Source organism: Manis pentadactyla, chromosome X (genome assembly GCF_030020395.1).
Source record: "Manis pentadactyla isolate mManPen7 chromosome X, mManPen7.hap1, whole genome shotgun sequence".
Lineage (NCBI taxonomy): Eukaryota > Metazoa > Chordata > Mammalia > Pholidota > Manidae > Manis > Manis pentadactyla.
The window spans coordinates 40,320,166-40,332,444 of NC_080038.1; positions in this window are offsets into that span (position 1 = coordinate 40,320,166).

A 12,279-nucleotide genomic window follows, 5' to 3' on the forward strand; every position below is an offset into this window, starting at 1 on the left:
AAGAAATAATCAATCTTCCCATGTTTTCTTCCGTCTGCTACTTCTATAGCTTTTCTTCTTCCTTCCTAATTACAACCCTTAAATAGAATTCGTGCCTCATATCAAATTTACCGAGTATCATAATTCTTCCAAGTGGTAAACATACCTCAAGACAAATGCTGGGCATAGGAGCCACAGGGCATAAATATGCAAAGAAGTAAAAAGCTAACCTTTTCAAACAATAAGGCTTCTCTCTCACTTACCAACTTTACATTTCCCAGTATGGCTCCAGAAGATGACTAGTTAGCCAGAGATGGGTAAGATTCCTCAAGGGAGGAACAACCTAAGACAGGCACAGTCGCAGGGGGGCCATCAGGTGAGAAATTGGGGATCAACAGAGGTGAGGCTTAGAACCTCACCCCCCCTGTTCTGAGAGAAATCTTATGCATATGTGGATGTTTTATTGCCCTTGTCTAGCTTGGATTAACACATAGTCTACAGGCACACACCTGATCATCTACATTTGCTCTCTTACAACACTAAACTATGTTTTCTACCTTTATTTGTATCTACCTACCACTTCAGCATTTTATTAAAAATAATAATAATAAAGAGAGAAATGTGGTATCCACATATAAATCAAGTATAAAAATCAAATGTGTATTCATATTTGAACTGTTTATAGTTCATAATGCATGAGCAAAACCGAAAGTTTCTGTGATGACTGCCCTTGTACTGTTCACTATGTAACTTATTCACTATGTAAGAATTTGTTCTCCATGTAAGAACTTGTTCGTTATGCTTCAGAAGATTGAAGACTGACAAAAATTAGGCTTGGGGTGGATTAATGATTGTGCATTGAGCATTGACTCCCCTATACAGAATTTTATTGTTGTTAACAACCATTTGATCAATAAATATGAGAGATGCCCTCACAAATATATATATATATATATATATATACACACACTTCCAATTGTAAAATAAATAAGTAACCGGGATGTAATGTATAGCATAAGGAATATAGTCAAAATATTGTAACAACTTGGTATGGTGATAGCTGGTACCTAGAATTATCATGTATATAAATGTTGAATCACTGTGTTGTACACCTGAAACTAATGTAATACTGTGTGTCAACTACCCTTCAATAAAAAATAATTATCAAAAAAAAAAAAAGAATAAAGAAAGACTGAAGGAACAAAACAGCAGCAGAATCACAGAACCCAAGAATGGACTAACAGTTACCAAAGGGAAAGGGACTAGGGAGAATGGGTGGGAAGGGAGGGATAAGGGTGGGGGAACAAGAAAGGGGGTATTATGATTAGCATGTATAATTAGCATTTGGGGGGGCATGGGGTGGGCTTTTCAACACAGTGAAGACAAGTAGTGATTCTACAGCATCTTACTATGCTGATGGACAGTGACTGTAATAGAGTGTGAGGGCGGGACTTGGTGAAGGGGGGAGCCTAGTAAACACAATGTTCTTCATGTTATTGTAGATTAATGATAAAAAAATTAAAAAATTAAAATAAAAAAGAAATAAATAAAATTAAAAATTGTAAAGGTTGATGGAATTAAGGTAAAATTTTGTAGGAAAATTGATATGCTTGGACAAACTTTATATGAAGTGGTTGCCTCTCTTTTACCTGATTGTGTTATGGGGATGGATATTATATCTGACTGGGAAATGTGTCTTCTTCCTAGTATTGTAAAACAGAAAGCCCACCTTTCAAGCAATGTTAATTGGATGTTAAATGAAAATCAGAAAGACTGCTTAATTTACATAATGGACTAGAAGCTGTGGTGCAGATAGGGACAAATTCACAGTGTCTCTTCAAATTCTGTTATCTTTACAAGAAAACATTCTCCAAGTTTTTAAGAAAATAAGCTGTAATTCACATTGTATGAATTATGTTGCAAACCTGCATACAGGCGAACACATCTCTGAGTATATCCAGTAAGCACTAGAGCTGCTCCGTTACCAAGAAGAAATGAGACTGCTCAGCCAGGATGAAAAGAAACTAGTCATGAATGAGAAAAAAGATAGGTGCTGAGCGCTCATCCACATTAATGTTTGAGCAGTGTAATAGGTAGAATCAGCCCAAGTAAATTAAACTTGGACAGTCCTGTCACTTTTTGCCACCTCAAAGTGAGCATAGACCAGTAAAGTCAATTTAAGAACCCACATTTACCTCATGGAGAAGTGAAATCATTTCTGTGTTACTTTAAAACACAGAAGATGGAAACGAAGTCCAGATGCTTCCTTCTTACTGAGCCAGAACTTATAGTAGAACCACCCTTTGACTGGGTATGTGAAAAGAAATGTATTTAATGATTTTACTGACTCTCTTATTCTTAGATTAGTGAGTGCCCTGTTTACTTTTGCTAATCTTCTTAGGAAGCCATGACACATTTAAAGTGTTTGTTGAGCAAAGAAAAAGATACATTGTGATACACTTATATTTATCCCTCTTTGATGTGCCAACAGACCAAAAGATGAGAATTTAAATAAATTAATCATTAGGAAGAGCCAATTTGCTCATTTCATGATCCCTGAGAGAAATTGGCCTCCATATTTATAAGTGGTTAAATCAATTTCTCTTATTTGTAGGAAATCTTCACAATAACCAGGTCTAATGTTTTCCCTGAAAAATTGTTATTGTTAATTATTCTAAACATAACATGAACAGAAAATATCATAATGAGCCATATAGCACCATCCTTCTTCATAAATATTAACATCAAGTACTGCTTTAATTACATCTCATTATTTTCATAATATTTTCATTATTGTTTATTTCTAAATATTATATAATTCTCAAAATGATCTGTAAGTCATCTGGGCATATATTTAAAATTTTCAGATGTGTATGTTGTTAATGTGCATGTCTTTTTGTATTTATGGTCTTTTTACAGTTGATGTCTGATTTAAATTTCATTATGACTAGCGAACTTTATACCATATTAGTTCTTGGAAGTACCTGAGACTGCTTTACAACCTCACAAGAAGTAATCTTCATAAATGTTTCATGTGAACTCGAAAAAAATGTATAATCACTATCTGTTCTGTATATACCCATTAGATACAGGTTATTCTGTCAAAAGCTTTAAAATTCTTACCAACATGTTTTTCCTCCTTGTCTAATAGAGGTATATTAAATTCTTTCCCCATGATTGTAGATGTCTCATTTGCCTTTATCATCCTAATATTTAAATTTTTATACATTTTAAGAATATGTTGCCAGGTGGCTACAAGTTTGCAATTATTGTTATCTGTATTTTAATGGTTCTTGGTGTGATGTGTATTATATCACAATAGGCTGTGTAATTCTGTAGTAATAAATAAACCCCAAATCAAAGTCTTAACTATAAAGCTTCATTGTTTTGCTAAACATCACACAGTATATATTCAACATGGATTGTCCTCATAGAAGTTTTTTTTTTCTGGCTCTCACACTGAAGGGATTCTATTTATTTATTTGTTTGTTTGTTTTTATTTTGGTAGCATTAGTGTACAATTATATGAGCAACATTATGGTTACTAGACTCCCCCCATTACCAAGTCCCCACCACATACCCCATTACAGTCACTGTACATCAGCATAGTAAGATGATACAGAGTCACCACTTGTCTTCTCTTTGCCATACTGCCTTCCCCGTGCCCCCATCCTACGTTATGTGTGCTAATCATAATGCCCCTTTTTCCCCTTATCCCTCCCTTCACACCCATCCTCCCCAGTCCCTGTCCCTTTGGTACTGTTCGGTCATTCGTGGGTTCTGTGAGTCTGCTTCTGTTTTGTTCCTTTAGTTTTTTATTTGTTCTTATACTCCACAGAAGAGTGAAGTCATTTGATACTTGTCTTTCCCCACCTGGCTTATTTCACTGAGCATAATACCCTCTAGCTCCATCCATGTTGTTGCAAATGGTAGGATTTGTTTTCTTCTTATGGCTGAATAATATTCCATTCTGTATATGTACTACCTCTTTGTTATCCATTCATCTACTGATGGACACTTAGGTTGCTTTCATTTATTGGCTATTGTAAATAGTGCTGCGATAAACATCGGGATGCAGCTGTCTTTTTCAAACTGGGATGCTGTATTCTTAGGGTAAATTCCTAGGAGTGGAATTCCTGGGTCAAATGGTATTTCTATTTTGAGCATTTTGAGGAACCTCCATACTGCTTTCCACAATGGTTGAACTAATTTACATTCCCACCAGCAGTGTAGGAGGGTTCCCCTTTCTTCACATCCTCGCCAACATTTGTTGTTGTCTTTTGGATGTTGGCCATCCTAACTGGTGTGAAGTGATATCTCATTGTGGTTTTAATATGCATTTATTTGATGATTAGCAATGTGGAGCACCTTTTTATGTGATTGTTGGCCATCTGAATTTCTTCTTTGGAGAAGTGTCTGTTCAGATCCTCTGCCCATTTTTTAATTGGATTATTTGCTTTTTGTTTGTTGAGGTGCATGAGCTCTTTATATATTCTGGATGTCAACCCCTTATCAGATATGTCATTTATGAACATATTCTCCCATACTATAGGATGTCTTTTTGTTCTACTGATGATGTCCTTTGCTATACAGAAGCTTTCTAGTTTGATATAGTCCCACTTGTTCATTTATGCTTTTGCTTCCCTTGCCCAGGGAGATACACTCATCAAGAAGTTGCTCATGTTTGTGTCCAAGAGATTTTTGCCTATCTTTTTTTCTGAGTTTTATGGTTTCATGACTTATATTCAGGACTTTGATCCATTTTGAGTTTACTTTTGTGTATGGGGTTAGACAATAATCTATTTTCATTCTCTTACATATAGCTGTCAAGTTTTGCCAACTCCAGCTGTTGAAGAGGCTGTCATTTCCCCATTGTATATCCATGGCTCCTTTATCGTATATTAATTGACCATATATGCTTGGGTTAATATCTGAACTCTCTATTCTGTTCCATTGGTCTATGGGTCTGTTCTTGTGCCAGTACCAAATTGTCTTGATTACTGTGGCTTTGTAATAGTGTTTGAAGTTGGGAAGCAAGATTCCCCCTGCTTTTTTCTTCCTTTTCACAATTGCCTTGGCTATTCAGGGTCTTTTGTGGTTCCATATAAATTTTAGAACTATTTGTTCCATTTTGTTGAAGAATGCTGTTGGTATTTTGATAGGGATTGCATTGAATCTGTAGATTGCTTTGGCCATTTTGACAATATTAATTCTTCCTAGCCAAGAGCATGGGATGAGTTTCCATTTGTTAGTGTCTTCGTTAATTTCTCTTAAGAGTATCTTGTAGTATTCAGGGTATAGGTCTTTCACTTCCTTGGTTAGGTTTACTCCTAGGTATTTTATTCTTTTTGATACAATTGTGAATGGAATTGTTTTCCTGAATTCTCATTCTCCTAGTTCGTTGTTTGTGTATAGGAATGCCACAGATTTCTGTGTATTAATTTTGTGTCCTGCAACTTTGCTGAATTCAGATATTAGTTCTAGTAGCTTTGCAGTGGAGTCTTTAGGGTTTTTTATTTACAACATCATGTCATCTGCAAATAGTGACAGTTTGACTTCTACTTTACCAATCTGGATGCCTTGTATTTCTTTGTTTTGTCTAATTGCCATGGCTAGGACTTCCAGTACTATGTTGAATAACAGTGGGGAGAGTGAGCATCCCTGTCTTGTTCCCGATTTTAGAGGAAAAGCTTTCAGCCTCTCACTGTTCAGTATGATGTTTGCTGTGGGTTTGTCAAATATGGCCTTTATTATGTTGAGGTGCTTGACCTCTATACCCATTTTGTTGAGAGTTTTTATCATGAATGGATGTTGAATTTTGCCAAATGCTTTTTCAGCATCTATGGAGATGATCCTGTGGTTTTTGTCCTTCTTATTGTTGATGTGGTGGATGATGTTGATGGATTTTCTAATGTTGTACCTTGCTTGCATCCCTGGAATAAATTGTACTTGATCATGATGGATCACCTTGTTGATGTATTTTTTAATTCAGTTTGCTAATATTTGTTGAGTATTTTTGCATCAATGTTCATCAGGGATATTGGTCTGTAATTTTCTTTTTTTGTGGTGTCTTTGCCGGTTTTGGTATTAGAGTGATGGTGGCCTCATAGAATGAGTTTGGAAGTATTCCCTCTTCTTCTACTCTTTGGAAAACATTAAGGAGGATGGGTATTAGGTCTCTACTAAATGTTTGACAAAATTCAGCGATGAAGCTATCTGGTCCATGGTTTTGTTCTTAGGTAGTTCTTTGATTACCAGTTCAATTTCATTGCTGGTAATTAGTCTGTTCAGATCTTCTGTTTCTTCCTTGGTCAGCCTTGGAATGTTGTATTTTTCTAGAAAGTTGTCCATTTCATCTAGGTTATCCAGTTTGTTAGCATATAATTTTTCATAGTATTCCCTAATAACTCTTTGTATTTCTGTGGTGTCCATAGTGATTTTTCCTTTCTCATTCCTGATTCTGTTTATGTGTGTAGACTCTCTTCTTTTCTTGATACGTCTGGCTAGGGCTTTATCTATTTTGTTTTTTTCTCAAAGAACCAGCTCTTGCTTTCATTGATTCTTTCTATTGTTTTATTCTTATTGATTTTATTTATTTGTGCTTTAATCTTTACATGTCCCTCCTTCTACTGACTTTGGGCCAAATTTATTCTTCTTTTTCTAATTTCATTAATTGTGAGTTTGGACTGCTTACATGGGATTGTTCTTCTTTCCTGAGGTAGGCCTGTACTGCAATATACTTCCTCTTAGCATGGACTTCACTGTATCCCACAGATTTTTGTGGTGTTGAATTATTGTTGTCATTTGTCTCCATATATTGCTTGATCTCTGCTTTTATTTGTTCATTGATCCATTTGTGAAGCCTCCATGTGTTTGTGGGGTTTTTCATTTTCTTTGCATAATTTATTTCTATTTTCATACCTTTGTGGTCTGAGAAACTGGTTGGTACAATTTCAATCTTTTTAAATTTACTGAGGCTCTTTTTGTGGCCTCGTGTATGATCTATTCTTGAAAATATTCCATGTGCACTTGAGAAGAATGTGTATTCTGTTGCTTTTGGGTGTAGAGTTCTGTAGATGTCTGTTAGGTTCATATGTTCTATTGTGTTGTTCAGTGCCTCTGTCTCCTTACTTATCTTCTGTCTGCTTGATCTGTCCTTCAGGGTGAGTGGAGTGTTGAAGTCTCCTTGAATGAATGCATTGCATTCTATTTCCCCTTTTAATTCCATTTGTATTTGTTTCACATATGTAGGTGCTCCTCTGTTGGGAGCATAGATAACTATAATGTTTATATCTTCTTGTTGGATTGACCCCTTTATCGTTATGCAATGTCTTTCTTTGTCTCTTGTGACTTTCTTTGTTTTGAAGTCTATTTTGTCTGATACAAGTACTGCAACTCCTGCTTTTTTCTCTCTATTAGTTGCATGAAATATCTTTTTCCATCCCTTCAGTTTTAGTCTGTATATATCTTTGAGTTTGAAGTGAGTCTTTTGTGGGCAGCATATACATGGGTCTTGTTTTTTTATCCATTCAGTGACTCTGTGTCTTTTGATTGGTGCATTCAGTCCTTTTACATGTAGGGTGATTATCGATAGATATGTACTTATTGCCATTGCAGGCTTTAGATTCGTGGTTACCCAAGGTTCAATGGTATCTTCTTTACTATCTGTCTAACTTAACTCACTTATTAGGCTATTACAAACACAATCTAAAGGTTCTTTGCTTTTTCTCCTCTTTCTTCTTCCTTCTCCATTCTTTATATATTAGGTATCATATTCTGTATTCTTTATCCCTTGATTGACTTTGGGCACAGTTAATTTAATTTTGCATTTGCTTAGTAATTAGCTGTTCTACTTTCTTTATTGTGGTTTTATTACCTCTGGTGAAAGCTATTCAACCTTAGGAACACTTTCATCTATAGCAGTCCCTCCAAAATAGACTGTAGAGATGGTTTTTGGGAGGTAAATTCTCTCAGCTTTTGCTTATCTGGAAATTGTTTAATCCCTCCTTCAAATTTAAATGATAATCTTGCCAGATGAAGGAATCTTCTTCATTCCAGGCCCTTCTGCTTCATGGCATTAAATACATCATGCCACTCCCTTATGTCCTATAAGGTTTCTTCTGAGACACCTGATGATAACCTGATGGGCTTTCCTTTGTATGTGATATCATTTCTCTCTCTGGCTGCTTTTATTAGTCTTTCTTTATCCTTGATCTTTGAAATTTTAATTACTGTATGCCTTGGTGTTGTCTTCCTTAGGTCCCTTGTGTTGGGAGATCTGTGGATCTCCATGGCCTGAGGGACTATCTCTTTACACAGATTGGGGAAGTTTTCAGCAATTACCTCCTCAAAGGCACTTTCTATCCCTTTTTCTCTCTTCTTCTTCCACTATAATGCAAATATTTTTCGGTTTGTATTGGTCACACAGTTCTCTCAATATTCTTTCATTCTTAGAGATTCTTTTTTCTCTCTGTGCCTCAGTTTCTTTGTATTCCTCTTCTCTAGTTTCTATTTCATTTATTGTCTCCGCCACCATATCTAGTCTGCTTTTAATACCATTCATTGTGCTTTTCAATGATTGGATCTCTGACCGGAATTCATTCCTGAGTTCTTGAATATCTTTCCGTACCTCCATGAGCATGTTAATGATTTTTACTTTGAACTGTCTTTCAGGAAGATTCATGAGGTCAATATCATCTTTCTCAGGAGTTGTATTAATTTTACTTTGAACCAGGTTCCTTTGGTGTTTCATATTTGTATAAGGTGCCCTCTAATGTCCAGAAACTCTTCTCTCTGGAGCTGCTCAGCCTCTAAAGCAATGTTGGGGATCACAGGGGAGTGGTATTGGTGCCTGGGGGGAGGAAAGAGCTGTTTCCTGCTTCCAGGCTGCTATGCCGGTCTCCAGTGCCTGAACCAGTGAGCCAAGCACACAGGTATAAGCCTCTATGCTTTGCGTTTGTACTTGCTTAGACAGATATTTCCTCTGACTGGCCTAATGCCAGGGTAGGGTTTGCCAGTTTGCGAGCCAGGTGTGACTGGCTGGGAGAAAGGCGTAGTAGGCTGTGTATCACGGAGGGGGTCCTCAGAGCTGTGTAGCCAGCCAGTGAGCTGGAGCACCTCAAAATCGTGAAAGCTCCCAACCTGCTAGGCTGAGTGCACCTGGACCATTTTGTCTACCTGTTCTTTCTCCTGAGCAACAAGCTCTGTGCTATCTTTGCCCCTTTAGCAGCCCTCTTGCTAAAGGCTTCCTTGTTACAAAGTCTCTCAGACTTCCTGCCTTTCTTTTGTCCCAGAGCAGCTGGATGTGGATCCCTGCTTTCCACATGTGGCTGGAATCTCAGTGTCTCCAGGAATTCTGCTTGTCTTAGCTTTCCAATCCCCTAATCATAAGAGTATCATGAAAGCACCATGAAATGTAGGTTTGTGCTCCCAGAGCAGATCTCCAGAGTTAGGTATTCAGCAATCACAGGCCTCCACTCCCTCTGCACTCTGTTTCTCTTCTTCCCGCTGGTGAACTGGGGTAGGGAAAGGGCTTGGGTCCTTCCGGGCCACAGCTTTGGTATGTTGCCCTGTTCTGTGAAGTCTCCTCTTTTCTCCAGGTGTATGCAGCCTGGCACAGTCCTCTTTCCTGTTGCTCTTTCAGGATTAGTTGTATTAATTATATTTTCATATTATATGTGGTTTTAGGAGGAAGCCTCTGTCTCACCTCTCACCCACCATCTTTAATCCTCTAACTCATTTCTCTGCCTTCTTATTCTTCCTCCTCCACTCTTTATATGTTAGGTGTTTCATTCTATACTTCTTTGTGTTTCCCTTGACTGATTTTGTGGATAGCTTATTTTATTTTGCATTTATTTAGTAGTTGGTTGGTCTACTTTCTTTGCTATGGTTTTATTTTCTCTGGTGACATATGTTTAGCCTTAGGAGCACTTCCATCTAGAGCAGTCCTTTTAACATACCCTGTAGAGATGGTTTGTGGGAGGTAAATTCCCTCAACTTTTGCTTTTCTGGGAATTCTTTAATCCCTTCTTCAAATTTAATGATAATCTTGCTGAATACAGTTTTCTTGGTTCGAGGCCCCTCTGTTTCATTGCATTAAATATATCATGCCATTCTCTTCTGGCCTGTAATGTTTCTACTGAAACGTCTGATGATAGCCTAATGGGTTTTCCTTTGTAGGTGATCCTTTTTCTCTCTCTGGCTGCTTTTAATGCTCTTTCCTTGTCTTTTTTCTTTGCCATTTCAATTATTATATATCTTGGTATTGTCCTCCTTGGGTCCCTTGTCTTGGGAGATCTGTGGGCTTCCATGGTCTGGGAGTCTATATCCTTCCCCAGTTTGGGGAAGTTTTCATCAATTATTTCTTCAAAGAGACTTTCTATCCCTTTTTCTCTCTTCTTCTTCTTCTGGTACCCCTATAATGTGAATATTGTTCCGTTTGGATTGGTCACACAGTTCTCTTAATATTCTTTCATTCCTAGAGATTGTTTTATCTCTCTTCCTCAGCTTTTCTGTATTCCTGTTCTCTGATTTCTATTCCATTAACAGCCTCTTCCACCTCATCCAGTCTGCTCTTAAATCCTTCCATTGTTTGTTTCATTTCTGTTGTCTCCCTCCAGAATTCATCCCTCTGCTCTTGCATATTTCTCTGTAGCTTCATCACATGCTTATGACTTTTATTTTGAATTCTTTTTCAGGAAAATTGGTGATTTTGGTCTCACCATGCCCTCTCTCTGGTGTTTGAGGAATTTTGGACTGAACAAGGTTCTTCCACCTTTTCATGGTGATGGAAACGATCGCCGGTGAGTGGCGGGTGTATCAACTGGGAGAACAAAGTCCCTCCCTACCTGCTGTCCACCTTGCCCATCTCTGGTGCCTGTTCCAGTCAACTGCACACAGGGAGCAGCCTCTGGGTTAATCCCCTGAGCTGCTGTGGGCGGGGCGGCCCTTGAAATGGCCCAAGGCAGTGGCAGTGGTTGCAGGTGTTCAGCGCATGTTTGCCATGGGAACAGAGGTCCTACATGCTCTCCAGACTCTGTGCCAGCTTCTTCTGCCTGTGCCAGTTGGCTGTGCACAGGGGGCAGCCTCTGGGTTGATCCCCTGAGCTGCCATGGGTGGGGTGATCCTTGGGATGGCCTAAGGCACTGGCAGGGGCTGCAGGCAAACAGCATGTGTTCACCACAAGAATAATGGCCTTTTGTGCATTCTGGACTCTGTGCCAATCTCCGCTGTCTCTGCCGGTCAACTGTGAGCAGGGGGCAGCGTCTGGGTCTGGCCTGGTTAGCTGTGTGCTGGGGGAAGCCTCCGTGTGGTTGCTGTGGGTGTGGCCACTCCACAGTTGATCAGCAATGGCAAATCAGCCAGCTCGTTTGTAGTGTCAGTGGGGGGGATTGAATGCAGCCTTCTTATCGCAATGAGGGGCTTCAATGCTTTGTTGCCACCCAGGGGATTAGGGCGCCTGAAGGTCTGGTTATTTAGCAGTCCTGTGCTTCCACTCTCTCCCCACTCTGATTCTTTTCCTCTTGCCAGTGAGGTGAGGTGGGGGGATTGCTCAGGTCCTGCCGGGTCACAGCTTTGTATCTTAACCTTTTCGTTGAGTTCTCACAGATGCAGATGCAGCCTGGCTGGTGTACCACATCCTGTGTTCACCTTCCCAGCAATAGTTGCATTTGCTGCATTTTCAAAGTATACATGGTTCTGGGAGGAGATTTCCGCCACCCTACTCATGTCACCATCTTGAGAATCCCTGACCTCACTGCAGTTTTATCTCAGCATCTCACCTGCATCTATGATGACCACAGCAGTGAGAAAGGAATGTAGTGACTCGTGTACTGGCCTTTAAAGTTTCCATACATCTCTTCTGCTCACATTTCATTTGTCAAGAACAATCGCATGGCCACACCTATTGTTACCCTCTGCCTGAAAGGAGAAAGAACTTAGAACATTAATGAGAAAATATCTAATGTCCCACATAATTCTTAGAGAAACCAAAAGCAGTAGCTGGTGAATAGGAAAGGATAAAGAATAAGGAGGAGAAAAAAGTAATAACATCACTCCTCCATTGCATGCTTCTGAGCCTGAGGTAGGCCTGAGCTGTGAGGATGGGAAGACTCCTTGAATTCATTAGACAGTGAAGTTTCAATTTATAGACGTTTTAATGCCTAAAAATGTGGCTTTCCTGATGTCAGAGAGTGTTTGAAAAAATTATTGGGTCTTCTAGAAATATCATCTAGTTAGGAAAGAAGAGGTGAAATCGAATAGTCCTGAATAACAGTGGTGAAAGAATAATAGATTTTTTTC